General features: G+C 48.6%; 1 protein-coding gene and 2 long non-coding RNA genes across 9 annotated transcripts in view; 1 reads left to right on the top strand and 2 right to left on the bottom strand.

Annotated features, from left to right (window-relative positions):
* Positions 1-1,474: 1,474 nt before the first annotated feature.
* Positions 1,475-11,249, bottom strand: LOC143646542 (uncharacterized). Of its 2 annotated transcripts, none has more exons than XR_013157495.1 (5): positions 10,801-11,249; positions 9,159-9,749; positions 5,910-6,266; positions 4,296-4,469; positions 1,475-3,888 (listed from the first exon to the last, which is right to left on the bottom strand). It is a non-coding gene; the product is annotated as an uncharacterized LOC143646542 (long non-coding RNA). The 2 variants fall into 2 exon arrangements; XR_013157496.1 differs by having other exon boundaries at positions 9,159-9,507; positions 10,801-11,244.
* A 2,279-nt stretch (positions 11,250-13,528) lies between these two features.
* On the bottom strand, positions 13,529-21,785 carry LOC143646548 (uncharacterized). The gene is made up of 3 exons (XR_013157497.1): positions 21,305-21,785; positions 14,640-14,772; positions 13,529-14,095 (listed from the first exon to the last, which is right to left on the bottom strand). It is a non-coding gene; the product is annotated as an uncharacterized LOC143646548 (long non-coding RNA).
* The window catches only part of PC (pyruvate carboxylase), a 133,983-nt gene continuing 126,817 nt past the window's right edge, over positions 20,666-27,831 (top strand). For 2 of the 6 annotated variants that reach the window (XM_077115589.1, XM_077115586.1), the window contains exons 1-2: positions 20,666-20,778; positions 25,327-25,366. The gene's annotated coding sequence lies outside the window, so the exon portion shown is untranslated. Of the gene's footprint in view, positions 20,779-21,117; positions 21,139-21,207; positions 21,446-25,326; positions 25,367-25,972; positions 26,086-27,831 lie in introns of those variants that run through there. The other 4 variants (XM_077115587.1, XM_077115588.1, XM_077115590.1 and 1 more) reach the window with 4 other exon arrangements.

A 27,831-nucleotide genomic window follows, 5' to 3' on the forward strand; every position in this document is an offset into this window, starting at 1 on the left:
GGGGAAGTTGAATTTCTCCCCGTTCTCACCACTCCCTGAAGGGGGCTTTGCAAATACTTTTCCACTCACTGATCAAATCACTCTGGGATTCATCGGGGCATCACTCTGGACAAACCAACAAAATCTCATGTCCTACCTGAGATTCCAAGTACTTATGGTGTTCAATCAAGCTATCTACATGTTATATTAGGAAATGCACTAGTCAAAATATAAACTTTGTGCCAAATAAACATTTTTTGCTTTAGTCTCACATAAAGTGAGATTTTAAAATATTAATTACCATCTATTTTCAGCACCCTGCAGTAATGACATTCCTTTGTTGTTCCTCATGCAAAAACATTTTAAAAATTTGTACATTTAGTCACTATTATTATACACTCTAGGCATTCCTAGATTATACCATCTCAATGTTTAATGTCTATCAAAAAGACAGTAATTTTCAAAGCACACCTCAACAAGTAGTTACAGAACAGATCCCACAGTTTGTTACGGGACACCATTCCACCATCTCAGATGTTTCTTCCTAGCTACCCCCAAAACACTGGAGGCTAGAAGGAATATTAACATCGTGATTCGGCAGCCATACTCGTTTGCTAAGTCCCATTTTCTCTGTTACACCTCTTTCTTCTCCTTTAATCTTCCCAATCTATCGGGACCTTTGGGTAATGCCTGTTCTGTCTTTTTCATGTTGAGAAGGGGTGTTGATACTAAAGGATAGGGGGATGAAATTAATTGATAATCTTGGAGAGGCGGGTTCCTCTGAGTTTCAGGATTTATCTCACCTAGGAACCTTCCGGAAATTATAGGCTCCAGGAAGGCAAACCTAGTGCACGAAACCTTTATATAGTCTCAGTTCAAGCCCTAGGTGTTCTTAAGAGTCAGCAGGAAAGACGTTGGTTGGGGTTTAGCAAACTATGGCAATAAGCACTATCTAACTGAAGCTTGCATGAGAGCAGCCCCTAGAACAGCTTCTTGAGTCCATCTGATCTCTCTTAGCCACTGATGCCTTATTTTATTATACATCCTTTTTCCCTTTTGGTCCAGAAGGTGTTGTCGATCCCACAGTGCCAGGGCCAGATTCATTTTGGAGAGTCATGCCCCACGTTGTCAGGGAGACGTCCACCCCTGGATGTCATGTCCCATGTAGTTGGGAAGGTAATGATCTACCTTGCAGAGTTGGGTTTAGAGAGAGAGTGGGGCCACATCTGGGCAAAAGAAGTTTCCTGGAAGTAATTCTTAGGCCTCATTATAGGTAGTCTTAACTTCTCCACTACAGAAATAGGTTTCATGAGGGCAAGTCTCAAGATCGAGGGCTTGGCCTGTTTTCTTGGGAGTCCCCAGTGGTTGAGAGGGCACCTGGGACTTCCCAAATGGGAAAATTTAATAATTAAACTATTAAAAATATATAGAGATATATATTTGGGGCCTTTGGACCCTTAAGGCACTCTAACTGTCGTGGGGCGCACCGAAAGAGAGACCACACAACTTAAAACTGCAAGCCAATTTGGAGTCTTTATTAGCCGGCCGGCGACTGCCTCAGAAACCTCCAAGTAGGAAGATTCAGAGAGAAGCCCCGAAAGTTTCTCAAGGTTAGCTTTTAAAGGCTAAAACCGCATCCTGGTTTGCAGCTGTAAGCAAGCAAGCTTAATCACAGAAGCAGAAAAATACCGTTAGCTCTTGCCAAAATACATCCCATTCTCTCAGTTTCCTTACAATGGTTATCGTTCAATTTTTAACATTTGGGGACTTTTCACCCTAGATCTTGTGACTCCTGTTACCTCCTCCTTGCTCAGGCCTGATTGATTGCTCCTGACCCTCCACATTCCTCACTGGTTTAATGAGAGAATCAAATCATTGTTTTTTCATTTTGATTATAAAATCTGTTGATGTTGGGTTCGCAGACGGTTTATTACATGGGGTCCAAAGATTAAGCCTAATAATATGAGAATGAGGGGTCCTGCGATGGCGGTCAAGACAGTGCTCAGCCATGGGGACTAGGAAAACAAGTTTTCATACCAGTTGGTTTCAGTTTTCCGGCATTCCTCCCGCTCTCGTATCCTGCTACGGACTAGGGAGAGACTATTTTTAATTATCCCAGAATGGCTGGCATAGAAGCAGCAGATCTCTCCAAGGGCCAAGCATAACCCTCCTTGTTTTAGGTCCAAGCCCCTGCGATTTTGGAGGACGACCTCGGCTTGCGAATCTAGGGAATTTTCTAAGCGACTATCGGAGCTTTCTAATTTATGAAGATCCAGAGCAACCCGCTTACTCAGGGTTTTAAAATTTTGGTCCCCAGTGATGAGGGCTGAAGCTCCGATCGCAGTCGATCCGGCGATGTCTAGTCCAACGAGGAGGGGCTCCAAGTCCGGGGCTCGCTTGGTTCGGTGAGTGATTTTTAAATGTTCCCTACCTCCTTCCCCAGAATAATAATATACTTGGGGGATAATGTGAACTAAGACACAAAATTCCCTCTCGACGGCCATTCTGGAAGGAGTTATACAGGGGGTGATAACCAGATGTGGCAGGCAAACCAAGTACCGTCAGGGGCTACAAGGAGGCGGTCCCGTCCACCCGGGGTCAAAGTCCAAATGTCCTCTAGTGACATGATGAGACCACAGGAGTCATTATAGGGGGATTTAGCTAGGTCAAAATCCTCAGAATAGACACAGGTTCCCTGCCCTTGGAGATCTCCTAGGGTGAGTTTCGGTTCCTGTCCCCACCTGCATAGGTACTGGCCTTGCACTTCTTGGACCGAGAGGTTTCTGATATGGGTATCCTGGAGGCCTAGGGAGATATTAGCTCCTATTCCTATGTAATAAGGGGGTTCGGGGTTTAAGCAAAGCCAACAGCTTTCAGTAATAAGCGGATTGGTTTGATTCATGAACTGAAAAACTGAATTTAACATGTCAAGCAGAGGTTTCCTAGAGAAGGGAGAGGAATTTATTTGGGAGTTTGGGGTAGCATAGGTCTTTGTGCTCGAGCCTGCTAGAGGCAGGGCCCTGGATCTGGGGGGCTGTACCGGTCCTGTGCCAGGGTTGAGAGCCCGATTAGGTCCTATGGGGTTGTCCGGTTTACGGGGAAGGAATCTCTGAATTGTGAAGCGGATGCCGGGGTTGTAACCCGTGACATATAATCTAAATCCCCAAGTTTTCCCACTGTCCCAGACTTGGGTATACCAGGAACGGATTGTAATAATAACTGGGTTACAGGCGCCTTGGGTGCAACTGTCGGGGCTAGGGGTCGATGTTCTTGTTAAGATCATGAACGGGTCTCGGTCAGTCCATTTTGCGAGTGTTTCACAACCCCATTTGGCACCACGGTACTCGTCTTCCCCCTGACACTCTGGACTGCCCTGTTCAGGACAGGCATAATGGCCAATATGCTGTAAACTTTTTTCTTGGGGAAGGGTGCCACATCCATATTCCCAGATTATAGTTGGCCCTCCCTGTTGAAGATGCCCCCCCCCCATCCTCTGATTTCCCTGGTAAGAGTTCCAGTGATTCCCAAACAGCTGGCAGAGGTCAAATTGGAGGGTTGGTTGGGACGGAGTGGTGTTTCTAGCAACCACTATCCCGTCCGCCGTTCTAGTGAGTTCCCAGGTATAGTTTACAACCTGGGGAGGATTTTTTCCCGAGAACCCCACGAGGGATATCAGGAGGACCCAGAGGGATTTTTGGAAAGTCTTATCTTTAGTGGATCTGCGGTTCACTGGATGAGTCCATTTTCCAGGGAAGCCTTTTTGATCTGGGTGTGATGAATCCGGTGTCGTTTTCCTGCAACTTTTACTGCCCTAGGGGTTGTAAGGATGACTGGCAAGGGTCCCGTCCACCGGGCCTCCAAGGTGGCTGGCTGAAACTTCTTAATCCAGACCTGGTCTCCGGGCTGCACCTGAAATAGATTTTTGTTAGGGGTGGGATCTGTTGGCCCCGAATGGGCTGCCTTCACCACTTCCCGAGTTTGCTGGGTGGCAGATTGCAGGGCCTGTAATGATTTTAGAAGTGAATGGTTATTTCATTCAGCTATATTTTCTTCCCCCCAATTTAGGGATTAGTGGGGGTGGTCGCCTGAACATGATTTCATATGGGGTAATTCCCTTAACATAGGGAGTACATCTAGTTCTTAGGAGGGCAAGTGGAATGAGGCTCACCCAGTTTTCGCCCGTCTCGAGCTTTAGTTTATTCAAAGTTTCCCTGCTCTATGGGGGTATACAAGCAGTATGCCTCAAGGAGGCGCTCCTGGCAGCTGCTCGTATCCCCGGAGCAGAGTCTGGCAATACCTATCGAGAGCCTCCTTACCTCTATCAGTGCTGGGGCCCCATCGGGACGGGTGGAGGGGAACACAGCCTCTAATCGGGTTGATTCAGTAGTAGGTTGTCCATGAGGTCCAAGAATCAATTTCCTCCCCTCTCTCCTGACTCGGTCTCGTTCTTCGGAGGTGAAGAGGGCCTGGAGTTGCTGTCGGCAGTCATCCTGTAGTGCGAAAACCAGGAACGAAACCGCAGGCCTCCAGGAACGTTCTGCAAAGTTAGAACAGGTTTTATTTTCTGTGGCCATAGGGCTCAGCCGAGTAGCCTCTGAAAGTCTGAGCCCCGAACAAAAGGAACCTTAACTTTTATAGACTGAATGACATGTTCAAGACAAGGGAAACAACTGGCTGATTTAAGCTGAGAATGGCCCAAAGCTGAACCGTTGAGGGGCCCCCACCCCAGGCTAGGGGAGGGGGTTTCTATCCCAGGAATGTGTCTTATCCTGCTTGCCTGCGGTTTTACCCCTTCCTGAAGGTCAGGAAAGGGGGTTTGGGGATTTTTCACAGAGAGCATAGCTGAACCAGAAAGAGGGGGAGGCCTGCCTGCTACATTTCCCCCCTTTGATGCTTACCCCGACTTTTAGGGAGGGCTTATAGTATCATTTATATTTTATTTTATTTATTTATTATTCATTTATTTTTTTCTGCAGGTGTTGGTATGTCCCGATCTGAACTGGGCATGGGAAACAATGTAGCCATGCAGGGTTTAGGCCCCTGTGAAGTTGGGGGATGGGGGTAAAGGTCTGTGCCCTCCCTCTGTTGGCCTCAAGTTTTCTCCTGATGGTGCCTTTGTGACTGTGCCTGTCTTAGGTTGTTCCTTCCCTCAGGAATCTTACCCGTCTTTGGCCAACCAGCCATCTTCTGGGGCCAAGCAGGGTGATGTGAGGTGTGCAAGTGAGGGAACAGTGACAACCCCTGAGAGGGTCTGATCTGTCTCTTTGACAGCCTATGCCCCCTGGCCTCAATGCCCAGTACCTGCTTTGGGCTTCTTTCACCTGCTGGTGGGGCATTAGCTTTGGTTACATGTTTTTGGGAACCCATGTTTTTTTCTCCAGTGAGGGCTTAGCTCTTAACTTTGGGCAAGAGATAAAGTTAGCAACGGCTCCCAGGAGGCCTTCTCAGTTTTGCCATCCTACAGTCACGAAAAAAGCATTATTGACCCTGGTGAGGTGGGATTATAGTATACTGGGGCATCTTTCTTTAGGGTGCATACAGAACAATTTAAGTTTGAGAACAGCCCTGGCATGAATACTGGTTATAGTTTTTACCTTTTTGCAACATAGGTAGCCTTGGGACATGCCTGGCATGCATTATTTCCCTTGGAAGGGTTTATGACCATGCCAGGCAGAAATAGAGGAGTGAGATGCATGGTGCTGGCTATGGGGAGTGCTACAACACGAATGTACAACCAGCCTCAAGGAAGGGACGGAGACACACACTCTGAGCAGCAGCTAGGAAGGGGGAAGTTATCCAGGTAAGAGGGATTCCATCAAATTAGAGTAAAGCTGGTTTTCAGGAAGAACTCCAGGAGACCTATTTTTAGGAGGGCTGAAGCTGCTAAATGAAAGACAAATGCAAAGTGCAAGAAAAGACAGATTACAGACCCAGCAGGCTGGGATGTCCACGGGTTGAATTTTTAGTTTTCGGCTGTGCGTAGATCAGTCAGCTTCCGAGGTGACTGAGGCAGGGCTCGGGGGTCTCCCCAGGCTTTGGCTGTGCATTGACTCGCTGCTCCCAGTGAGCTAGAGCAGGGAAACGACGGTGACTCTGGCCCCAGTCGCGGGGTGGTCAGCTCATCTCAGCTGCGATGGAGAAGGGCGCAGTGGCTCCCAAAGGATGGAGCGTCTCAGGTGTTCAGGGATCAGGGGTGCACCCCCAGCGGTGGTCTGCAGTGGCCCTTTGGACCTGAGAGTGGTAAATTTATAGGATGGTCTCCACGGCTTTGACAGCTGTTGGGATCACTAAAACAACACAGTAAGGACCTTTCTATTAAGACTGGAGGGAGCCTCTTTTTTTATTTTTTCCTCTTCAGCTTTTTACCCATACCACATTTCCTGGTTTAACCTCAGGTAAGGGAGGGTAGATGCTAAAGAGTTTGGGTACTGTTTTTAATACCTTTCCTTTTAGTTCATTTAAAACTTTTCTTAACTTTGACCATAATTTCCCCTCTACAAACCTCTGAGAACTTATTATATTCATTCAGACTTTGTCTCGCATTTTTCATTCGGCAACAGCCATTCATTTCACGTTAGGACAAAACTAGTCTCTTTTTCCTCTCAGCAAAAGTATATCCTTTATATCCTTCAAACTCAAGTCACCACCTCAAGCAAACATTTCATCCCACACAGTTATTATCAAAATCAAATTTGTTAGAATAATGTTCAATGCCCAAAACACTCCAGTTAATGCACAACCGAAATTCCAACAGACAAAAATTTGTGTTTGTTTGTGTGTTTTGGCTTTACCTTTTCCTGTATTCCAGCCTCCCATGTTTTCCAGCTTTGCCATTTTATGAAGTGTACCAGAGTTGATTATTTTGTGGCCACATAGTGTCAGCAAGGCATTGCTTATCACACTTTTGTGCAACCAATGCCAGCAAGATAGAACTTTTTCCAGTTTGCTGATTTAACTTTTAAAAAGCAGTCTATATGAAGGGGTTGGTGCTAATTCTTATAAATTTTATGCAATCTGCACCATTCCTCCAGCCCCCGCATCAGCAATTTTAACCATCCAGATAATTAATGGATTTTTTCCTGACAAAACTTTTTTATTTAAAATATTTCAATTTTTTTCCATTATCTGCTTTATGCTATACATTATCATCCCACTTATCAGGGTTCTAATCACAGTGGCAGTGGCTAATACCATATGTACTTTTCCTTTGTTTATTTTACCCTACCTTTTTTATATTTCTATTGGGCTATACGGACTGTGGCCCTTTCAGCTATTGATTGATAATTAAAACAATTTCTTCAAGACAAATTTTGATTCTGCAGTATGGACAGTTATTCCTGTAATTCTGCCAATTCCTTTTCATAATTCATTTTTCAGAGATTGCTCGATTTTTCTGTTTATATACATTTCTATATTATATTAACATAGCCTATCCTTTCTTTTTTATATACATTCCAGTTATTTTTTCCCTTTTTCTAATGGTATGCTTTCTAGACACAGAACAACCCAAATAGGCTTTTCTTGTTTAATTTTATTTTCCCTATTTTTACAGGGTCCTGCATATTTTGCTCATTCCTCTGCAAGTGAGGAGTAAGGTAAATTATCCCATCCTGAGTAAGGTAAATTAAGCTTTCTTGGCTTAAAGCATTAGAAAGTACAACCCAGGGAGACAAAATATTGAAATTCAAAACAATTCTGCATGCAAAAAGATAAGAAACTAGCAACTTTCAATGTATCAAGAATGGTCCTAATAAGGGATTACAATATTTAGAAGAAAATACTCCACATTTTCTGCACAAATTTTTAAAGCTTGTCTTATTGACCTCTACTTCTATGAAGCCATGCTGAAATGCGGATCCTGCTCCCAGTGTCAATTTTGCGCATAAAAGACAACGCGATATTTGAGGCCATTTAATTTACAGGTTCGGATTCACGGACAACCCTGATTTCAGTGATATAAAAACAGATTTTATCAGGAAAGTAAGTAAAGAAAATAATTACAAGACAGCAACTAAAAGAGTCTTCAAGAATAGAGCACAGTGACATCACCAGATAAGATGGCATTACCACCTGAAGAGAAGTGCTGGAGAATTTCAGAAGCAGCATTTTAACTGTCATTAGTAAAAATCCATAGCAATTATGGGGACAGCATTCAGAGTCTCCTTAAGATCCATAGCAGAGCATAAGATTTTGATGAAGTACTGTCCCTCTCTCATAAGCTTTTTTTCTCTTTCCTCTTTTTATGATATCTTCACATAATAGTGGCCAAATTCCAATTAGCTTGTGTGACTGGGCCCAGTTTGGTCCTCTGGGAACTGGCTAGGGACCAAGAGGAGATTCCTGGGACCTAGATATTTTTATTAAAGTACACCTCCTTCTGGGAGGATAGCCAGTCCTCCCAGCTAGAGTGCACATTTTAACTGTCTTGTTTGTTTGTTCTACCAAGGTCAGGCAATGGCAACATTAATTGTACAGAACAGATTCTTTTCGTAAGATCAATTTCAAAACCCTTACATAGATGTTTTCCTTTTACTCTGAAATGTATAAAATTTAATTTATCAGACAGAGTAATGATAAGCTGTAATACAAGAAAATTTCTTCTTTTTATTCTTCCTAAAAGTGGTCCACTTTAATTCATACAATTTCCTAAGTCAGTTAGGGGTCAGCTTGATTCATTAGTAAAAGCTCCCTTAAAATTAGAAATCACGCATTTCCATGGTATCTCACCGACTTCCCCTCTCATATCTGTGGTGCCAATGATGAGTGGGAGGGCTCACAGACAAACAGCAAAGGGTTTTGAATAACCTGTCAATTCGTTTGGTCTGGCTGCTCCCCCACGGGGACATTGAGCACCTAAACTCCCAGCCAGCCCCCCTTTCAGGGTTGCTCACCCTGAGCCATATGAGGATTGCCACAAACTTGCAGAATCCAAACTCACTTCACGGTCTGGTGCATGGCCCAGGACTTCCTTTCATTCACACAATTACACGTACACACACGCTCCTACATGCCCCCTGCACCACCCTTTCCAGAACTGAACCTGAAGCCTTCCCTTTCCCCCGGTCCCCCAGCTGGAGATCGGTACTTGGGTAGCCTCTGGGAGTTGATCAGACTGCCCTTCCACCCAGGCCCCCTAGCCTTTTACGAGTGGGCTGAAACTGATGCACCCCGGTGCTTACCAGACAGACGGGGGGTTGCTCCCAGAAGCCTGGTTCCAGAAACTGCCCCGGATCCGTCACCGCTCTGGGGATGACAGGCGTCCCGTCCAGGGAGGTCAGGAATCCGAGAGATGGGGAGACGCTCCGCTGCTGGCACTGGGGTCTCCAGTCAGGGTGCCCCACCGCCGTGGGTGAGGGAGGTGAGAATACACCTGCCTCACATCCTGGACGAGCCCCCAGAAATGCAGCGCGAAAACCGAGGCCACAGGCTTCCAGAAGTTAGAACAGGCTGAGACTAAGGCTCTGAAGTTTTGGGAAGCAGGTCTTATTTTCTATGGCCATAGGGCTCAGCGGAGTAGCCTCTGAAAGTCTGAGCCCCAAACAAAAGGCACCCTTAGCTTTTATAGACTGCATGACATGTTAAAGACAAGGTAAACAATTGGCCAATTTAATTTGAGAATGGCCCAAAGCTGAACCATTAAGGGTGGGGCCCCCACCCCAGGAAAGTCTTCTCTTGGCGACAGGCACCTTCACCAGTTCCTGAAGGCGAGGGGAGGAGGTTTCTATCCCAGGAATGAGTCTTCTCTCGCTTGCCTGCAGTTTTACCCCTTCCTGCAGGTCAGGAAAGGGGGTTTGGGGGTTTTTCATAGAGAGCACAGCTGAACCAGAAAGAGGGGGAGGCCTGCCTGCTATCCTCCCAGGTGGGCTGGTGGGTAAAAAAGACAGTCTCCAAGAGGGAGATGAGCCCTTGGGGCTTTTCAGAGAAGGAAGGATTCTGGTTTTTCCAGTTACAGAGGTTGCAAGAGGAAAAGGGGACATAGACCATGAAAGGTGGGTGGGCGTCCCCCGGGGCAGGGTCAACCTGCCTCAAGGGTAAAATTGGGGGGCCCCCCCGGGAGAATCCGGTGATTGTGCACCAGAGAAGGGTGGTAAGCAGAGCCACTTCTGGTATGGGGGGGACTGAAAGTCACCTCCCGGCCATCAGAGGGGCTGATTGTCACCTCTTGGCCGTTTCTCCCCTCTGGTCTTGGGGGGGTGGGGGGCTGTTAGGTATGGGGAAGGGTCCATCGAGAGCGGATCCTCCAGTGGTCCTGTCAATACTGGGATCCCATTAGCTTTTTCTTTTTGAGAGGTTTTTATTAAGAGGGCTGTTTTGGCTCTGGGGGGTTTTCCTTTTTGGGATTCCAGGCAAGACTGTAACCACCTGGGTTTTTCTGTCAAGATTTCAATCCAAATTAGTATATAGGGGCCTTTGGACTCTATAAGCTACAGATAGGTCTGTGGTTCCCTCGGGAGGCCACCCAGAACCAAAAGTTGGCCACTCCCGTGAGCAGAATTTTTCCAAGTCGAAGGCTTTGACAGGGCCTCCGTAATCTCCATCCTTTCGCTGAAATTCCCAGAAATTTTTCAAAAAACATTGAAGGGGAGTATAGACAGATGAATTTGACTGACCCAAGCCAATTATGACAAAAAACGACACAGAATGCCACGAGACCAACAGTTGAGAGGAGGGACAAAGCAAACCAAGACAAAGCGTGATCCCTAACTAGTTCCTAACCAGACGCCCCGGGCAACGTCTTGCTCCGGGACTGGACCCCAGAAGTAATGCTGCATCCAGCCTCCCAGAGGTCCTCACTGGATCCAATAACAGGCCGGTACTCACCAGTGAGGTTTCCAGAAACAGATGACTCCACCAGATTTTGTATAATTTCGGAGGGTCCTGTAGGACCCGCCGGGTCCCTGGTCCTTGCCTGGGGCAGGAAGGAATGTCTCTCCGAGGCCTTCCCCTAGGCCGGACCTCGGTTCCGGGGGCGATCCCAAGGACCTGTGGTCACCAGATGTCCTGTCAGGGATGATCTCGCTGGGGCCTCCAAAATGTTGTGGGGCTCACCGAAAGAGAGACCACACAATTCAAGACTGCAAGCCAATTTGGGGTCTTTATTAGCCAGCAGGCGACTGCCTCAGAAACTTCCAAGAAGGAAGATTCAGAGAGGAGCCCCGAAAATTTCTCAGGGTTAGTTTTTAAAGGCTAAAACCACATCCTGGTTTGCAGCTGTAAGCAAGCAAGCTTAAACCCTAGAAGCAGAGAAATGCAGTTAGCTCTTGGCAAAATGTATCCTGTTCTCTCAGTTTCTCAGTTTCCTTACAATGGCTATTGTTCAATTTTTAACTTTTGGGGACCTGATACCTTCTCCGTTGCTCGGGCCTGATTTATTGCTTCTGACCCTCTACACAACAATGCTCTTTAATTATCAGCCTACCAGAGTCTGTGTTAGCCCCATTTTTCAGATCAGGAAATCAAGGCTCGGAGAAAGCTGCATCTCCAACCCTGGTCAGCCTGGCTTTAAAACCTGCACTTGAGCCACGCGGCTCTTCTGCTCTGTTTTGTACCTGAGCATCAGAGGCAGAGGAGGGGGGCCGAATCTGCTGTCCTGCCCCCTTAGTGTTCGGGCTACTGCACAGAGCTCCCTGTCTGGGACTGGGAGGTGCTCACCTTAGCCTCCCCCACTGGGGCCTGGAACTGTGCTCTTTCCTCCGAGTTTCTCTGAGAAAAAAGGGCCCCAACCCCCAGCTCCAGCCCGCTCCAAACGCCAGCCTGATCCCAGGTCTCTTTCTTCCAATCCTTAAGGCCCGCCTCCACCCCCGCCCGTGTTGAACACACATCCCTGACCCTGGTTAAAAGCCACAATGCCCTGAAACTGATTTTCACCCCCCTCACCCCACCATCAATATTCAACTCAAATCCTCACTCGAATCAAAGTCTAAACCCAGGAAGAATTTGCTGACTCACTAACTTTCAAAATGTGTTGGGGCGAATCCCCTACTCTGCATCCTAGCTGCCGAAAACCCTCTTGCCAAGTATGCAAACCTAAAATAATGTCCCAAATCCACAGAGGATGAGGATAAAATGTATGTGATCTTCCTCCCCACCCCCCCTTCTGCCTCCCTGCCTTCTCCATCTGGCAGGCTCTTACTCGCAAAACTCTGTGCAGTGGCACCTCCCCGAGAAGCCTGCCCTGATTTTTCCAGACTGGGTAAGATGGGGGGTTTTCTCTCCAGACCACTCAATACACACACTAGGGCTGATCACATAGGAATCCTTTCCCCAACGGCTGGGTGTCCCTTGAAGGCTAGGACACCGTCTTTTTCATCTCTGTGTCCCCAGGACCCAACACAGTAAATGATTGTTGTTAAATGTTGTAGACTCTGAGTTAAGTATTGCTGCATAATACCTTTCCCCAAAACTCAGTGGCTTTACCTCCATATGCCCACAACTTCTCAGCTATAAACTGGGGATTATACTTCATCTCATCAACTCTAAAATGGATGAAGACAGAAGATCCCCATTTCAGAGAAGTTCAAATGTGACAGGGGAAAATTGTGAACCTTGAAATTGAGGAAACACATTAGTACCTGTTATCTAAGGTTATCTAAGATGATTCAGAGACTTAATTGTCTCCCATCCCACTATTTGTTTTTCAAAAAGTCAAGATCCCTGCCTGTTACCTCCCTTTCCTCCCCTGTAAAATGGGCTAATAACTCTTTTCTGCCTTCTCCTTCTAACTTCTTCATTGCGAAGTTAAGATATAAGGGATGATTTTGATTACTGAATCATTATATAGACTCCTTTTTACTTTCTGGTATTTTAGAGTAGACAGAGGGAAATATCTGAAATCCTGGCAGGCTCCCTGGAGGAGGTGGCGCTGGAGCGCAGCCTCAAGGCAGGGAGGACTGGGACAGGTACAGATGGGGGTGGGAACCCGGGAGGTACACAGAGGATTGTCTTTGGTTGGGAGGAGACTGGAAAGGCAGATGAAAGGCTAAGAGACTGAAAGGTTACCTTAGTTTCCCAGCCGCTTAATTATGACCACACAATAGCTTGGCCCAAACATTTAATATCTACTGGTTTCAGAGGCTGGAAAGCTTGTTTACTCTTGAGCAGTGGCCCTTGGTCACACGGTCACATGACAGTGCACGCACAAAAGGTCTTCTTTCTCTTTTGTGTTCCCTGTTCCTGACTTCTAGCTCCTCCCCCTGGCTTCTCTCTTATCAAGTCTCCAGAAACAGGATTAAGACTCATTCTGATTCAGCTGGCCACACTTTACCCGACAATCACGTCTTCAAAAGGTTACGAGTTCACACCCACAGGAATGGGATTAAAATTAAGAACTTGGTTTTTTTTCTGGTGCGTAATTTTTTTTTTTTTTTTTAAAGGAAAGACAGAGAGAAGGAAGGAAGGAAGGAAGAAAGGGAAACATTTTTGAACATTTTCTTGTTTTATTGTATTCTGTTTCTCCGTTTTTGTTACATGGGCTGGGGCCGGGAATCGAACCGAGGTCCTCCAGCATAGCAGGCAAGCACTTTGCCCGCTGAGCCACCGCGGCCCGCCCTCTGGTGCGTAATTTAACCTATCACAGGAAGTGGGAAGAGGATTTCAACTGAGCCTGGGAGGCGTTAGGGACGCCTGGGCTCCCAGAGCCTTAGCCCTGGGATTTCACTTCACCAGCATGATGAGTCCAGAGATTATCCCCATTTCTCAGGTGAACAAACAGGGGCTCAGAGAGGTGAAGCGACTCGCCCAAGGACACACAGTCATGGTGGGTCTTGAGTCCAGCCCAGGAGAGTGGGGCCAGCAAAGAGTCTTCAGCAGATGGATGTTCAAACCTGTGAGTCACCCCAAAGATTGACCAGACCTAAGCCTAATGGTTAATGCCTCTAGATTTTCTCGAAAATATGGGTCCCACCAGCAAGTGGGCCTGGGGCTACTGAAATATACCTATTCAATTAAAAATTGGTGATGTATGTTTCAACTGACAATTTATCTTTACCCTTTGCCTGGGTAAGCTTTTACATGACAGTACATTTGGTGGGGTGGGGAATAAAATATGTCTACTTCTTTGGTTTTCACTCCCCCTCCGGAGGCTGGAATGCCAGGCTGTTGGTTTCCATGCCAGACCCTAGAGAAATCAAACAAAGGGATGGATAAAAAAAAATAATAATGCCAGGGGCTCTGAAAGCTCCCAGGTACGGAGACCTTGCTAAGTGCCAGGCTCTGTGCTAAGGGCTTGGTTTACGAGCGCGTGTTGAGTTCCCACGGCGCTCTGGGGAATTAGGGCAGGATTATTCTAAGTTTACAGACAAAGCAAGTGAGTGGGCTCAGGAGGGCTGGGGACACATAGCTCTTGAATCTTTTCACTGGGGCGCAGCCTGATGTCTATTGACCGTGGCAGACTTGATACTTCTTGCCTGAACTTATTTCCTCATTTGGAAAATGGGGCTGAGCAAGTCTAGCCAGGGTGCCCAGAACTTCCCTTGCTTAAAAAAACACCTGCTGGGGCCTCTCGCAAGCCCACTGTACCATGCGGGACAGGGCAGGGGCCTGTGAAACTGTATTATCCTCTCCCAGATTGTCCCTATCACAGCCTCTGAGGACTGTGATTTCAGATCTCGAATTTCAAACCAAAGCCCTTTCCTTGACATCTGAATTCTGTACATTCTTACCTTTTTCATGGTAGCTGGTGGGGCAGAAAGAGTAGAGCTGGGGGTCGGCAAACTGGAAGCCCAGGCCCAGCTCTGATTAGCCGTGTGAACCAAGGCAAGCCTTCTTCCTTTCTCTGAGCCGCAGTGTACACACCTGTAAAACGGGCGCAGCCTCACTGCCCACATCATGGGCTTATTGGAAGAACCAGAGGTACAGCGGTCTGGGTGAGGAGGAGGCCTGGGGGTAGCAGCCTTGGAGTGGACCTTGGCGTCCTGGAGAAGGGCTGGGACAGTGGTGAGGAGTCACTGGGGACTTGGGAGGCGGGCAAATGGGCATCAGAGCAGGTGTGGGAGAGGGTGGAAGTTGCATATGATGGCAGGTAAGGGGCTGGGTTGTGGCCAGGCAAGAGGGCCCATTTTGGGGTCACCCCTCTAAAACTGGGGGCACTTTGGGGGCAGGCAACCTATGCCTTTGCTCCTTGGGGGTGACCTTTCAGAGGCATAGAAACAGAAGAGGGCAGATCCCATAATTAACTCAAGGTAGAGGGAGACAGAGACTTCTGCGGCCTAAGAAGATAGGAGAGAGGCCCCAGCAAGGGCCATGTTGGCTGGTGGGAAGGCCCACCCATTTGGTTGAGGTCCCTCAATGAACTTCAAGGTTCCCAGTGGAAATTTCCAGACTGAATGATCAGAGCAGATAGTGACAGAAGAGCCAGGGTGGGGGGTGTTCCTGGGGGAGGAGGCAATGGGGATAAAGGAGCCTCAGAACAATAGCTGGGGGAAGTATTGGGATTTGGGCTCCTCCCCTTGAGCTCATAAACTGCAACCGGCTGGCCATGGACAAGAACGTAGGAACGCCTTACACAGTTGTCCGGGTTGTACACTGCACAAAAGCTCCTAGTTGATGGGGCGAGCAGGCACTGCAATCCAGCAATCCAACCGGAGCTTTGCTTGCTCCATACTCACATAAGTGGGTGTGGTGCTTTCACTGCTCCGCCCCCTCCCCCTGCCCCCCCACTTAGACAAAGGTGCCCCCAGAGGAGAACCTTTTCCTAGTTGTCACAAAGGTACAGCATAGGCTAGTGGTGGTCTAGGAGTTCTCTCAAGAGTCTGGACTCCTTGAGAGCCTGGGTGTATAAAACAGACCAGAAGAGCTGCCTCTGAACAGCACCTCCCACCCCACAAGTCCCCCCCCACCGCCCAGAGGGCTCTGCTTAGAAGAAAAGAAGACACAGCTCCGGGCTGCAGAAAAGGGCTCTTTTTCCTGCCCTGTCTTCCATCATTAAAGGTCTAACCCTGAGGACTTATCAGCATTTGGGCTATCTGAGGCTCGAGCTCCCAGAATTGGGTTAATAAAAATAAATGTGACTTTATTTTGTCATCATGGGAGTGGGGGGTGGGGATCTGGGAATCTGGGTTAACGTCGTGAGATCCTCAGAGCCAAGCACAGAGGGGCGGGCTGTTTCAGGGCTGGTGCTGCCCGTGAGTACCTGGACAGCCAGTGGCTTCATTAGGGAGACCCCGAAGCTTGGATGCTTCTGACCACTGAAGCTTCCTCATGATCCTCATTGTCTCTGGCCTCCCCCCTGCTCCTTCTCAGGTTATGGTTCCAACTTCCTGGTGGCTGCCCTCTCTGCACCCCAAAAGGTAGGACCTTCCTTTGGTTGGGCATTTCCCTCTGTCTGGGATCCTTTCTACCAATATCTTCATCTGATAAACTCTCACTTATTTCTTACTCTCTCTGTCTCATTGTTTCAGTTTCCTGGACTGCTCAAGCAAATACCATGCCATGGGTCAGCTTAAATAATGGGAATTTATTTGCTCATGGTTTTGAGGCTAAAAGAAAGTCCAAATCAAAGCATCACCAAGGTGACACTTCCTTCCTGAAGTCTGGAGTTCTGGGGCTGTCTGTCTACAAACCTTGCCTCTTAGCTTGTCAAATGGCAATTTCATTCCACTTATAAAGGATCCCAGTAATAGAATTAAGATCCATCCTGATTGAAATGGGTCACATCTTAACTGAACCGAAATAACCTCATCAAAAGGTCCTATTTACAATGGGATCAAACCCATAGGCATGGATTAAGTTTAAGAACATGTTTTTCTGGGTACACACTGCTCCAAACCATCATAATAATCCATCTTTCTCTATCTACAATCTTTCTCTGTCTACCATCTTTCTCTGTCTCTGTCTCTCTATTTACCTATCATCCATCTATCATCTCAAGGCCAAGGAGGGCTGCTCTCATGGGGCCCTTCCATGAATTCCCATAACCCCATGGGAATTATCTCTAGCACAGACCAACAACGCTTTGAGATGAGTGCTTCAAGTTCTGTCCCCCTCACTGGTCTGACGGCAGCTTGGGGGCAGGGGAAGTAGCTCATTTTTCACTGTGTCCCCAGAGAATGCCACCAAAATGGCTGTGGAGTGAATGCACGTCATTGTTCCCCCACTGCCCCAGTCTTGCCCAGGAATACTGTTGATGCGTCCCTCCTCAGACTTTGCTCCTTCTGGGACCCCTTGGCCTTACTGGTTTGGGGCGTTCGTCTCTAACTTTCCTCCACTCATTGACTGTGGTGCTCTCTGGACTCCTCTCTTCTGGATTTCCCTCTGGGGCAGTCCCATTCACTCCTGTAGTTTTAAATATTGACTATGGGTTGATGACTCTCATCCCTTCATTTGCCAACTATTAAGCACCCACGGTGTGTCAATACCAACTGTTATAGAGGTGATATTGAAGAGGAGATGGGAGGACATAAGATCAACAAGAATAACAAGAACTTTCCAGAAAGTGGTAGATACTAAGAAGCAAATAAGGCAGACCTGTACTCTGCACTTCTGGTCTAACAAGAGCCCCTGAGCTGCTCTACAGCTACCCCATTGAACCACGCAACACTTCCCTCCAAACATCTAAACAGTCTCCTGCTGTCTATGGACCAGAACTAAGCTCCTTGGCTCCAAAGACTGGCCTCACCTTGTCTGGTCTCATCTTCCCCTGTCTCTTCCTAGGAATTCAGCCAAGTTTCCCAAGTTTCCAGATCTGAAGAATATGTTGGGAGCTTTGCTGTAGTTTGCTAGCTGCTGGAATGCAATATACCAGAAACGGAATGGCTTTTAAAAAGGGGAATTTAATAAGTTGCTAGTTTACAGTTCTGAGGCCGAGAAAATGTCCCAATTAAAACAAGTCTATAGAAATGTACAATCTAAGGCATCCAGGGAAAGAAAGATACCTTGGTTCAAGAAGGCCGATGAAGTTCAGAGTTTCTCTCTCATCTGGAAAGGCACATGGTGAATATGGTCAGGGTTCCTCTCTCATCTGGAAGGGCACATGGCGAACACACGGTGTCATCTGCTAGCTTTCTCTCCTGGCTTCCTGTTTCATGAAGCTCCCCGGGAGGCATTTTCCTTCTTCATCTCCAAAGGCTGGTGGACTCTGCTTCGTGGTGCTGCAACATTCTTTGCTCTCTCCGAATCTCTTTGAAACTCTTCTCAGAGTTATCAAAATGTTTCCTCTTTTATAGGACTCCAGAAACTTATCAAGGCCCACCCAAATGGGTGGAGACATGTCATCACCTAATCCAGTTTAACAACCACTCTTGACTAAATCACATCATCCAGGGAGATGATCTGATTACAGTTGCAAACATACAGTATTGAATAGGGATTATTCTACCTTTATGAAATGGGATTTTGATTAAAACGTGGCTTTTCTAGGGGGCATACTTCCTTTCAAACCAGCACAAGCTTGTTGAAAAAAAAAATCAATAAAAAGATTCCTGGGCCCCAGAAGTTATCAAATCAGAGTTATCAAATCAGAATCTACAGGGGTGGAGTCCAGGAATCCGTTCAGTCATGTTCTCAAAGAGCCCCATCGGAAGAGGTCTGGTCTTCTTAGTGGATGTCTGCAATGGAGCCACATTACAATCATCTCGAGAGCTTCAAAAACACTAATGTAATGCATTTCCCAGAGGCAGACTTAAGTGATCTGGGCAGCGCAGGTATTCTGCTGGTGATTCGAATTTGCCAGCAGTGTTAAGACCTCTGAGTTAGTGGTTAACTAACATGCTTAAGAACAGTGCAGTGGGACTCAGGAATCTGTGGTTTCCACTACCATCTTGTCCTAAGGAGATTCTGATACCAGTAGGACAGAAACCCATAAGGGTACAAGCTTGTTCTCGTCACTTTTGATTCCCCACCCAGGACTCTGCCCAGGCAGTTTCCTTGCCTGGAATGAAATAACCTCCCCAACTTTGTCCTCTTGGGGAAAACATCCCAGGGATAGGAGAGAGCCTGGATGAAGAAGTGTCTTGTTTCCTAATTTAACTTAAACTAAATAATTTATCTGCTGGAGCTAATTGTTCAAACCCATAGTTATTTTGTTCATAGCAGCCTACTTTCTGGTTCTCTTCAGTAAGTTTCTCTGTTCAGACCTCTGTCTGGTGGTGGTGACGTAAGAGTCACCTGAACCTGGGTGAAATGACTCGCCCTCTCCTGATGACCCAGGAATTCACAAGAATCAGCCAGGACTGAGCCACTAAAGTCACAGCCAGCCCTAGAACAGTGCTTTGTCTTTGCTGAGGATCATGGGAATCCACATCTTATATACACAGTCAGCAGGGGAGATAAGATTTAGGCAGGAAATGATGAAGTCACAAGGTAGGCATACACTAGAAGAGTAATCGGGACAAGTAAATGACAGACTCAGTGTCTATTAGGTCCAGCCCCTTCTATGAGGAAATCCAGCCCAGAGAGGGAAGAGACCTGCCCAAGGTCACTTAGTTTTAAATGTGTGCTGCATAAAAAGCTTCCTAAGGTAGAAAGAGTCCTTGGACTCAGATGTCAAGTAGCATGTGAGCTCCAGGATGTGATCCCCAAGGCTGTATCTTGTTTACCACTCTGTCCGCCATATGGCACCAGGCACATAGTAGAGCCTCAAGAGATATGTGTTGATCAACTGAACCTGAGTCTGGAGAACTGGGATTTTAGTTCTGGTTCTGATATGAAAACAGCTGTGGATTGATCCAGCGTTGAATTTCCACTAGACATATGGAACGAAGGATAGGAGACAAAGAAGTTGGAGAGACAAACTATTTACACAGCAGAGCACCAGAAGAGAAGGGAATCCTAATAGCTCTCCAAACTCAATAAGCAATTCCCAGGTGACAAGATGTTCTCAGTCCTTTATCCTCCGACCAGTCTGTAAGGAGATTATTTCCTTTTTTCCATGTCCTTATTACCTTCTGATGTACCCTATATGTTATTTGTTTACTGTATGTCTCTTTTCACTGGAAGGCAGGGATTGTGGTTTATTTTGGTTACTCCCATATCCCCTGGTTGGCACAGAGCCTGGCATATAAAACTTTCAGTTGATATCTCAGCTAAGCCTTCCACGCTATCTAGGTCCTGAGTTGTCCCACTAGGCAGATGAGGAAACTGAGGCTCAGAGAAGCGACGTTGCTTGTCCAAGGTCACAAAGAGACGGAACCTTGACCACCCCTCCACCTCCGCAGCTGCTAAAGGACACAATCATGTAAATCCGTGTGGCACAGAGCCTTCTCCTTTCTTCTGCCTTTCACCAGCGTTTTCCCTCCGACCCTTTCTTCAATTGCTGGAGCGTACGTGAGTCTAGGCAGGATCTCTGAGCCCGGGTGCGATCTGTTATGCTTGCGGTTTTGGAAGCCACGTGCTATAGAAGTGAATGAATCGCACGTCCCCACCCCTGCCGACAGCCAATCACAGCGTGTAGAAGCCGGGCCACTTCCGCCTATTGCCTGCAGGAGCCACCGCCGGGCAGCCCACGTGGGACTCGGGAGACAAGGGAGTAGGCGATGGCTAGCGAGGGGCGGGACCCCCAGCCTCACCACCAATCAGGGACCCGCCGGGGACGCGAGGGGCGGGGCCGGCGTGGGGCGCCAAGGCTTAAACGTGACCGGCAGGCGGGCGTAGGGAGGAGCCCCAACGGCGGAAGCTGTGAGCGACGGAGAGCACTGTCCAATAACAAGAGGGGTTGGGCTGCCTGAGCCAATAGGAAGTCCGTGAGGCGGGGCCGGGATCGCCGCAAGTTCGGTTGCGCCGAGGCCGCAGCTGTTCCCTGTCAGTGGAGGCGGCGGCGACTAGCGGCGGCGGCTGGCGGAGGCGACCTGCGGCGGCGGAGAGGAGGTGAGTGTCGGCGCGCTCCGTTCCCTCCTCTCCCCGCGGCGGTCAGAGCGGGCGGGCGTGCGCCGGCGCCGCTGCCGCCGGGGACGCCTAAGTGAGGGTCGCGCGCGCCACGGCGGCGCGGGCTCCACGAGTGATGGCTCCAGGCGACGGCGCCGGCGGGCGGTGCGCGACGCGACGTGCGCCGCCCCTGTCGTCCCCTCCCCCTCCCGCCGGGGGGCCGGCCGGCCGCGGACCCCGCCCCCCTCCCCCCGCCCCGGGTCGCTGTCCCACCCACCCCCGGTGCATCCCTCCCGCGTCCCCGGCGGCCGCCCGCCATGTCCCTCCTGTTCCCGGGCCCATTTCGCAGCTGGAGACACCGCGGTACGCAGCCCGGACCGCCTCGCGCCAGGCCCCTCAGGGCTGGAAGCCGCGGCTGTCGGATCGCGAGCCCAAATTGCCCAGCTCTGAGGAGATCCGTGGCGCGTCGGGGTGGGGTGGGGTGTGCCGTCTCCCAGGTGCCTGCACCCCGTTTCCCATGGGATCCTACCTGTAACCTTGTGGGACCCACTCAGCTCCACTTTGTTTCAGACGAGGAGGCCTGGGGCACGGAGAAGTAGTGATTCGCCACGCTGGCCACTTAAGAGGAGGAGGAGCTGGGCCCGGCCCGTTATTTCCACAGTTTTACAAAGTGCGTTGGTTCTGGGCGCTGAGCAGTGGCCGGCGGTGGCTGAAGCCCCTCCCGGGCTCGGAGTCGGGCTCGGTTCCGAGGACCTGTCTTGCCGGTTATCCCTGAGCAACTTCCACTGGGTACTTTGGGCGAGTTGTTTCACCTCTGGGGAGCTGATTCCTGATCTCACAAATGCCAGGTCCCCAGGTCCAGTGACACCTTTGAAATTCTTAAAAATCTGATTGTCTCTTCATTTTGGGCAAGAAGGCTAGGGCTCATTTATACTCTGAGCAAGCTGAGAGGGTTTGCCAGATCACCATGTGTCTTCCTTGTTGCTCCCTCAGCACTGCCTCCAGCAGCCCTTGCTCCCCCCCCCCCCCCGCTCCCCCCCCATGTCATCTCACCCTGTATTTGATATAGACCCTGTTCTGGGGGATTGATGGGTGCAGCATTTCTGTTCAGCTGCAAATACAGCACTTCATCTTACCTCTTGAATGTGTAATCACGCTCCTTTGCACACCTATCACGTGCATCCCCTGGTCTGGGTGCTGGGAGATGATGTTAATCCATGCCCCTAGAATTGCCAACAGACCGATGTGGGGAGAGGACAATAAGCAAAATCTCAGGCACAAGTCAGCCTGCCATCCATGTGTGTAGAGAGCCCACGTGGGCAAGGTCTGGCCCTGCGGGAAGCCTGGCAGAGGTCCACAAATCCGGGCAAACAGAATATCCAGGAGGAGAAGAGAAATGAAATGGGCTGGCCTGCAAAGTAGAAGTTGGGAAGGCTCTTGTGAAGATGAGTTATGGGCCTCTTTTGATTCCTCTGGAGTTGGTGGTGAAGACGCAGTGATTGGATTTGAGTAGCAAAGGTTTACTTATGGAAATGTGTTAAGTAGCTATGGAAATGTGTTAAGTAGCTAGAACCTGTAAGAGGAAGGCTGAGGAAGGTGAAGGCTGAATGTGGAGAAAATCACACTTTCCAGATGGGTGCAAGAGGTTTGGTTGGTCAGTGCAAAGAGGCTTCTCTATGTGATGTAACAAGGTGAAGGCACTAGGGTTTGTCACACGTAAAGGTGCAGGGATGTCAGAGAGCCAGGAAGCTAACATGAGGAAGTGAGCTTGGCTCCAAAGCTGCCAGGAGCTTGGTTGGCACAGAGGGACCAACCTGAGCTGTGGATGTTTGGTTTGTGTAAGTTCCTTGACACCAGGCATCCTTTGTTTTTTTACGGGCCACCCCACCCACCTGTGCTAACCCGAGGGAACTTTGTTCTTGTGTGTGGGATTGGATTAGGCTACTATGCAAATCTTCTACCATCAATCTCCAGTATACCCTTCTTTATTTTATCTCCCTCTCCCAATGCCTGCTCCAGCCTGTGGACTGCTCCCTCTGCCTGTTCTCACCTCCATGGTACCCTCCCCCTTGAGGTTTTTCCTGGTTGACAGGCCACAGCAATCCTTCCTACCTCTGATGTGCCTATACTTGCAGGCCTTGCCCTTTTCTTGTCCTGCTGATTGGTTTCTCCCCACCTTGCTTTCACTCCCCCAGGCACCACATGAGGTGCCTGTCCTCTTCACAGCATGCATGGAAGCGCTGGGACAGGTGGCAGGGCTGGATCTCAGACCCTGGTCTCTCTTTCCGAGTGGCAGTTTTGTGTACCTCTTCCCTGCATCTTCTCAGAGTCCCTGACACAGTTCAGGGAACAAGAAGGTGGCTAATGTTTAGATGAATTGGTAGAAAATGACTCAAATTGGAAACCAGTGAGGAGAGAAGGGTAAAGGTTGGGAAACAGGGGAAGGAGGCATGTTTCGGGGAGCGTGCTGCAAGTCTGACCAGCACATTAACCAGTAGCCACGGTGTCTGGGAAGAAGGCCTGGGCGGGGCCAGGCCCATCTGGATCTCAGCAGAATGCTTCTGCGGGAGCTGGAGCCACACTCAGGTAACCGCTATCACTGAGGGTTAGTGTGGCTTTCTCTTTGGCTGCCTCCCAGGAGCATTTGGTGCTCTTCTGAATGGGCCCCTACTCCTTATATGCAGGAAGTGCCTGCTCTGGGGCTAGTTTTTCATCCAGAGGCATCCTTCACAGAAGTGAAACATTTGCCTGCTCGTTTGAAACTTCACCTGACACTAGCCATCCCTCCACCTCTTGCTCTTAGTTTAGCTGCCTTCTAGTCTGGGCTGTGGACACTGCCAGACTTTGCCGAGGGCCCTGGCAGTGGAAGACTGGAAGGCGATGAAAAGAATAGACGCTTTCCTCTGACCTGTTAAGTCAAAGCTTGCCTCAGTGAGGCCTTCAAGGCCCTCTAATATGACCCTAGAGCCACCTGTTGGGCCTTCCTCTTCCATCTGACCTCATAGGTACCCTCTTCTGCCTCAGCCCTCATCTGAGACTCTTGACTGCTCCCCTCAACTCGTTTCTTAGCATCCCTCCTCTGCTTTTGCCAGTGGCGATTTCTTCCTTTGTTTTCTGCAGGACCCTTCCCGTCTTCTTGCCCTATCAAAGGTAAACCGTTCTTCAAGAGTCAGCAAAGCTTACCTACATCATTAAGCTTTGCCTAAAATATTCACATGGACTCTCTCATCATAATAATAATAGCAAATAAATGGCTAATGTTTATTGAGCTTTTACTATGAGGTGCCAGTGACCTTACTAAGCTCCTTGCAGGTTTGATCTCACTTAATGCAGAGGTTCCCTTAGACCTTCTTACAGATGGAAAGCTTGAGATCCAGAGGCTCACAGAGCTAGAAAACTGTGTGGCTGGGATTTACACCTAAGAAGTCCAGCTCAGAGCCCACACTTGGGTGCTTCTCGGGTATTATCCTTCTATGGCCTCTCTTAGCTGGCCCCTAGCAGCTTGCTTTTAGATACCTTTGGAGGCTTAACTGGTGCCTTTTGGCATAACGCCTCGTGTAAAGTATGTGCTCAGTAACAATGTTATTGGATCGAGTGCCCCAAACTTTCAATTTCAGCTATGGCATAAACTACCAAACCAACTGGTTTTCTCTGAGCGTGGACTTAATCTGTTTAATAGGTTGCTGGCTTGTGTTTCCATTTTGCTATATATTGACCAGTGACAAGAGCTGACTGTATGGGCCTTTCAAAAACAAGTGGCAGAGCAGGCCACAGTGGCTCAACAGGCAGAGTTCTTGCCTGCCATGCCAGAGACCCGGGTTCGATTCCCAGTGTCTGCCCATGCAAAAACAAAAACAAGTGGCAAACAAACAAAAACAAGTGGCATGTAAACTCCAGTAACGGAAAGTGGTCATGTACCACATGGGAGACTCATCAAGTTTCAGGCCAGGGGCAAGGGCTAGTTCTTAATTAGCATCAAGTTGTTCAGTGAGATAGGAACCAGACTCAGATAATTCAGAGAGGAAGCTCATGAAAGATTCTAGATAGCTCTGGGAGAAAGTAGGCCTGGGGCTATAGGGAAGCAGGCAGGAAGGGAATGCATGGCAGATGAACTGAGAGACACATTTTAGAACTTCTTGTTTTTGGTAGTGGGTGCCGGAAAATGGTTTGACTTAAATGCTAATTAGTCAGAGTTTTGGCTAATATGTGAGCCTGTGCTCTGTGCGTTGCCTCTTGGGGAACCCCTTGCTACCCTACGACACTGGTATTGCTATTCTCATCTGCAGATGAAGAAACAGGCTTTGTGTGGTCAGAGGGATGGGTGGCAGGGCAGCAAGGCGGGAAGTCCATGTGCTTGAATGTCAGGGCCAGGGTGCGCTTGGCCTCTGGGCTCTTCCTGGTGGCCCCCAGAGACCTGCCCTAAGATAGAAGCAGTTCTTCCAAGGACACAGGTTTTCTCTGGGTTCTAAATCCTATGTTCTTGCCATTCCTAGGTTGTCTGGGGAGTACCTGGAGAAATGAGGATAACACTTTTTTTCCCTTTTGCTTTAGACAGCACCTGCTTCTGGAGAGTAGCTGACAGACATCAAAGGTAAGTCCTGGCGCTGAACCCAGGCCTGGGCGGGTATGTGTGTGTCTTCACCAGAATCAGCTGTAGATGCTTGCAGGCCTGGTACGTGGGGTCTCAAGCTGAATGAATCAAAAAGGCCAAGTTCCAATTTTAGGTTAATATCCATTTAAAACACTACTGATTCACTCTCCAGCTCTCTTGGTTTTCCCAGGAACATGACATCTGGCTCCCCGCTGGCCCCAGTTGGCAGCTGGCCAGCCTCAGCCAGAGGCCCTCCTTCTGGAAGGGTGTAGCTGGGGAGGCTGGTCTGGGGCAGGGTGGCGAGGCTCCTGGGGACTTACAGGAAGAATCTCTAGGGCAGGGCCCCTCCTGAGAAGACTCCTCGAGTCAGCGGGAGACCAGATGGCTGGGCAGTGAGGGGCTAAGGCAAGGTCTGTCAGCTGGTTTCAGAACCACTTGACACATGTTTCCAGACATATCCCACAGCCTTTAGGGTAGCCACAAGGCCCTGGGGGTGAAGGTAGAATTGTCCCTTTTTCCTCCTACATGGGTACCAAGGCAGCACTTCTCTGCATACCCTACTGCTTTTCAGGCTTCCCCTAACATGGATTTCTCCCCTGCGTACAGGGTGTTAGGAGATCTGATTGCGGCTCCTCAGCCTGAATTCCAAAGCTCTCTGGGCTGTGTCTCCACCCGGAGAGCCCAGTCTACTGGCCACACCTGACCCCCGTCTCTGCCTGGTATCCATTTCAGGCAGATAATGCTCCTGCCTTTCTCGGCAGGGCAGGCCTGCTGCGCCCCCTATTTCACAGCTGGCTGCCCTCGGCACTTAGGGGCTTAGGGACCACTTTCCCCAGAGCTCCATGTTGACTGTGCAGAGTGCTGATGCCTTTCCAAGGGGGTTTTTCCTGGTTTTTCTCCCATTGTCTAGAGATTTTTCTCAGGTGACGCTTCATGACCCAGGAGTTTTTCCTTCTTTCTGAGATTTTTTTTCATGGTCTTCTCTTGTCCTGGTTCTTGGGCCAGCAGTGGCTGTTTTCCACTCAGTGTTGAGTCTGCCTAGAAAAGCTGATGGAGTAAAGGCAGCTGGGTATGGGTGGGGAGTGACTCCTTACCTTTGACTCCATCCTGCAAAAAGTTTCCACTGTCCATCTGTTCTCTCTCTCCTTTCTCTTATTCCTCTGTTGATAGGTTGAATTTTATAGCTCTCACTCACATTCCTGGGGGTGGGTGGAGGTGGGGTGGGTAAAGTTCCCCCCCCAAGCAGCTTGTTTTAGGGAGCTGGTCATTGAGGCCCAGAGAAGGCTTCCTAGCAGAATCCGAGATTCTGATCCCTTTGGTTTTGTTTTTATTTTTAGGATTGTCCTCTTTTATTGACATGTCTTCCCTGAAATCCATCAAAAGGGAGGGAAAATTAATTACCAAGAAGGGCCTTCTTCTCTGAGGTTATCAAATTTGCCAAAGCTTGTTTGGCTCATCCCGAGTCCCTCAGCCTCTGCTGACTCCCCAGAGTTTTGCTTAGTTACTGTAACTAAGGCTCTGGTATCTAAGATTGCTGCCCTCCTCTCTTTTACTATCTCCTTGGTGATCCTGGAGGTGGATACCTTTTTTTCCTTCTTTTTTTTTTTTAAGTATTATGTCAGAAGGCCTTATCCCAGGTCATCTCCACAGCCCCTCTTAGGTGCTCTTGGAGCACCTCCTTGTCCCGATGTACCTGCAGGCTGGTTTGGAAAGAGGAAGAAGGTGAGGGGCTGGGATATGCAAGACGGCTGAAAGTACATTTCCACCAGCTGTGTGTGGGGTGGGGCCAGACTTGGTGCATGGCATCTCCTCTCCTGCCCGACATCCGTGGCCCAGGCTGCAGGAAAGTTCCGTGATCTGGCTGTGCTGAGTCATACTTGGTCTCTGAGGATGTGTGTGTCACCTTCCCTGTGTCTGTCACCGGTCTGGGGAAGTCTGCAGTTATAGCAAAGGGATAGCAAGCTGTGATCACTTACACTTGCACATCATTGCATGCTTCTCAGAGCCCTTCCGCTGGCTGGTGTGCTCATCATCAATATGATATCTATTAATATTAAATTAATAATAAGGGAATTATTTATTCTGGAAAACATTTTTCTTTTATGGACGAGGAAATTGATGATGAGAGAGAGTAAGTACTTGGCGAGGTTGGGTGACTGGTAAGTGGCATGTCTGGGTGAGGGCTGTGAGGCCATGCCCCACTCCCACCCCTGGGCTTTGGGGTGATACAAAGATTATTCAGAAGTTGCTTCAATTGGAAAAAAATTTTGATTTTCAATTTATGGAAGTTATGAATTCAAATATCAAGTTCTTCCTCAGGCTTTTAAGGTTTGCCTAAAAATCTTTTTGTTCTATTTATGATTCTAGAAAATTTTAATAATCACTTTGAAGGAGACCTTTGATTAATATTTGGTCCAATTTGCAAACTTAATTAAACTCATTTGAAAAGCTTAAATTGAATTTAC

Source organism: Tamandua tetradactyla, chromosome 9 (genome assembly GCF_023851605.1).
Source record: "Tamandua tetradactyla isolate mTamTet1 chromosome 9, mTamTet1.pri, whole genome shotgun sequence".
Lineage (NCBI taxonomy): Eukaryota > Metazoa > Chordata > Mammalia > Pilosa > Myrmecophagidae > Tamandua > Tamandua tetradactyla.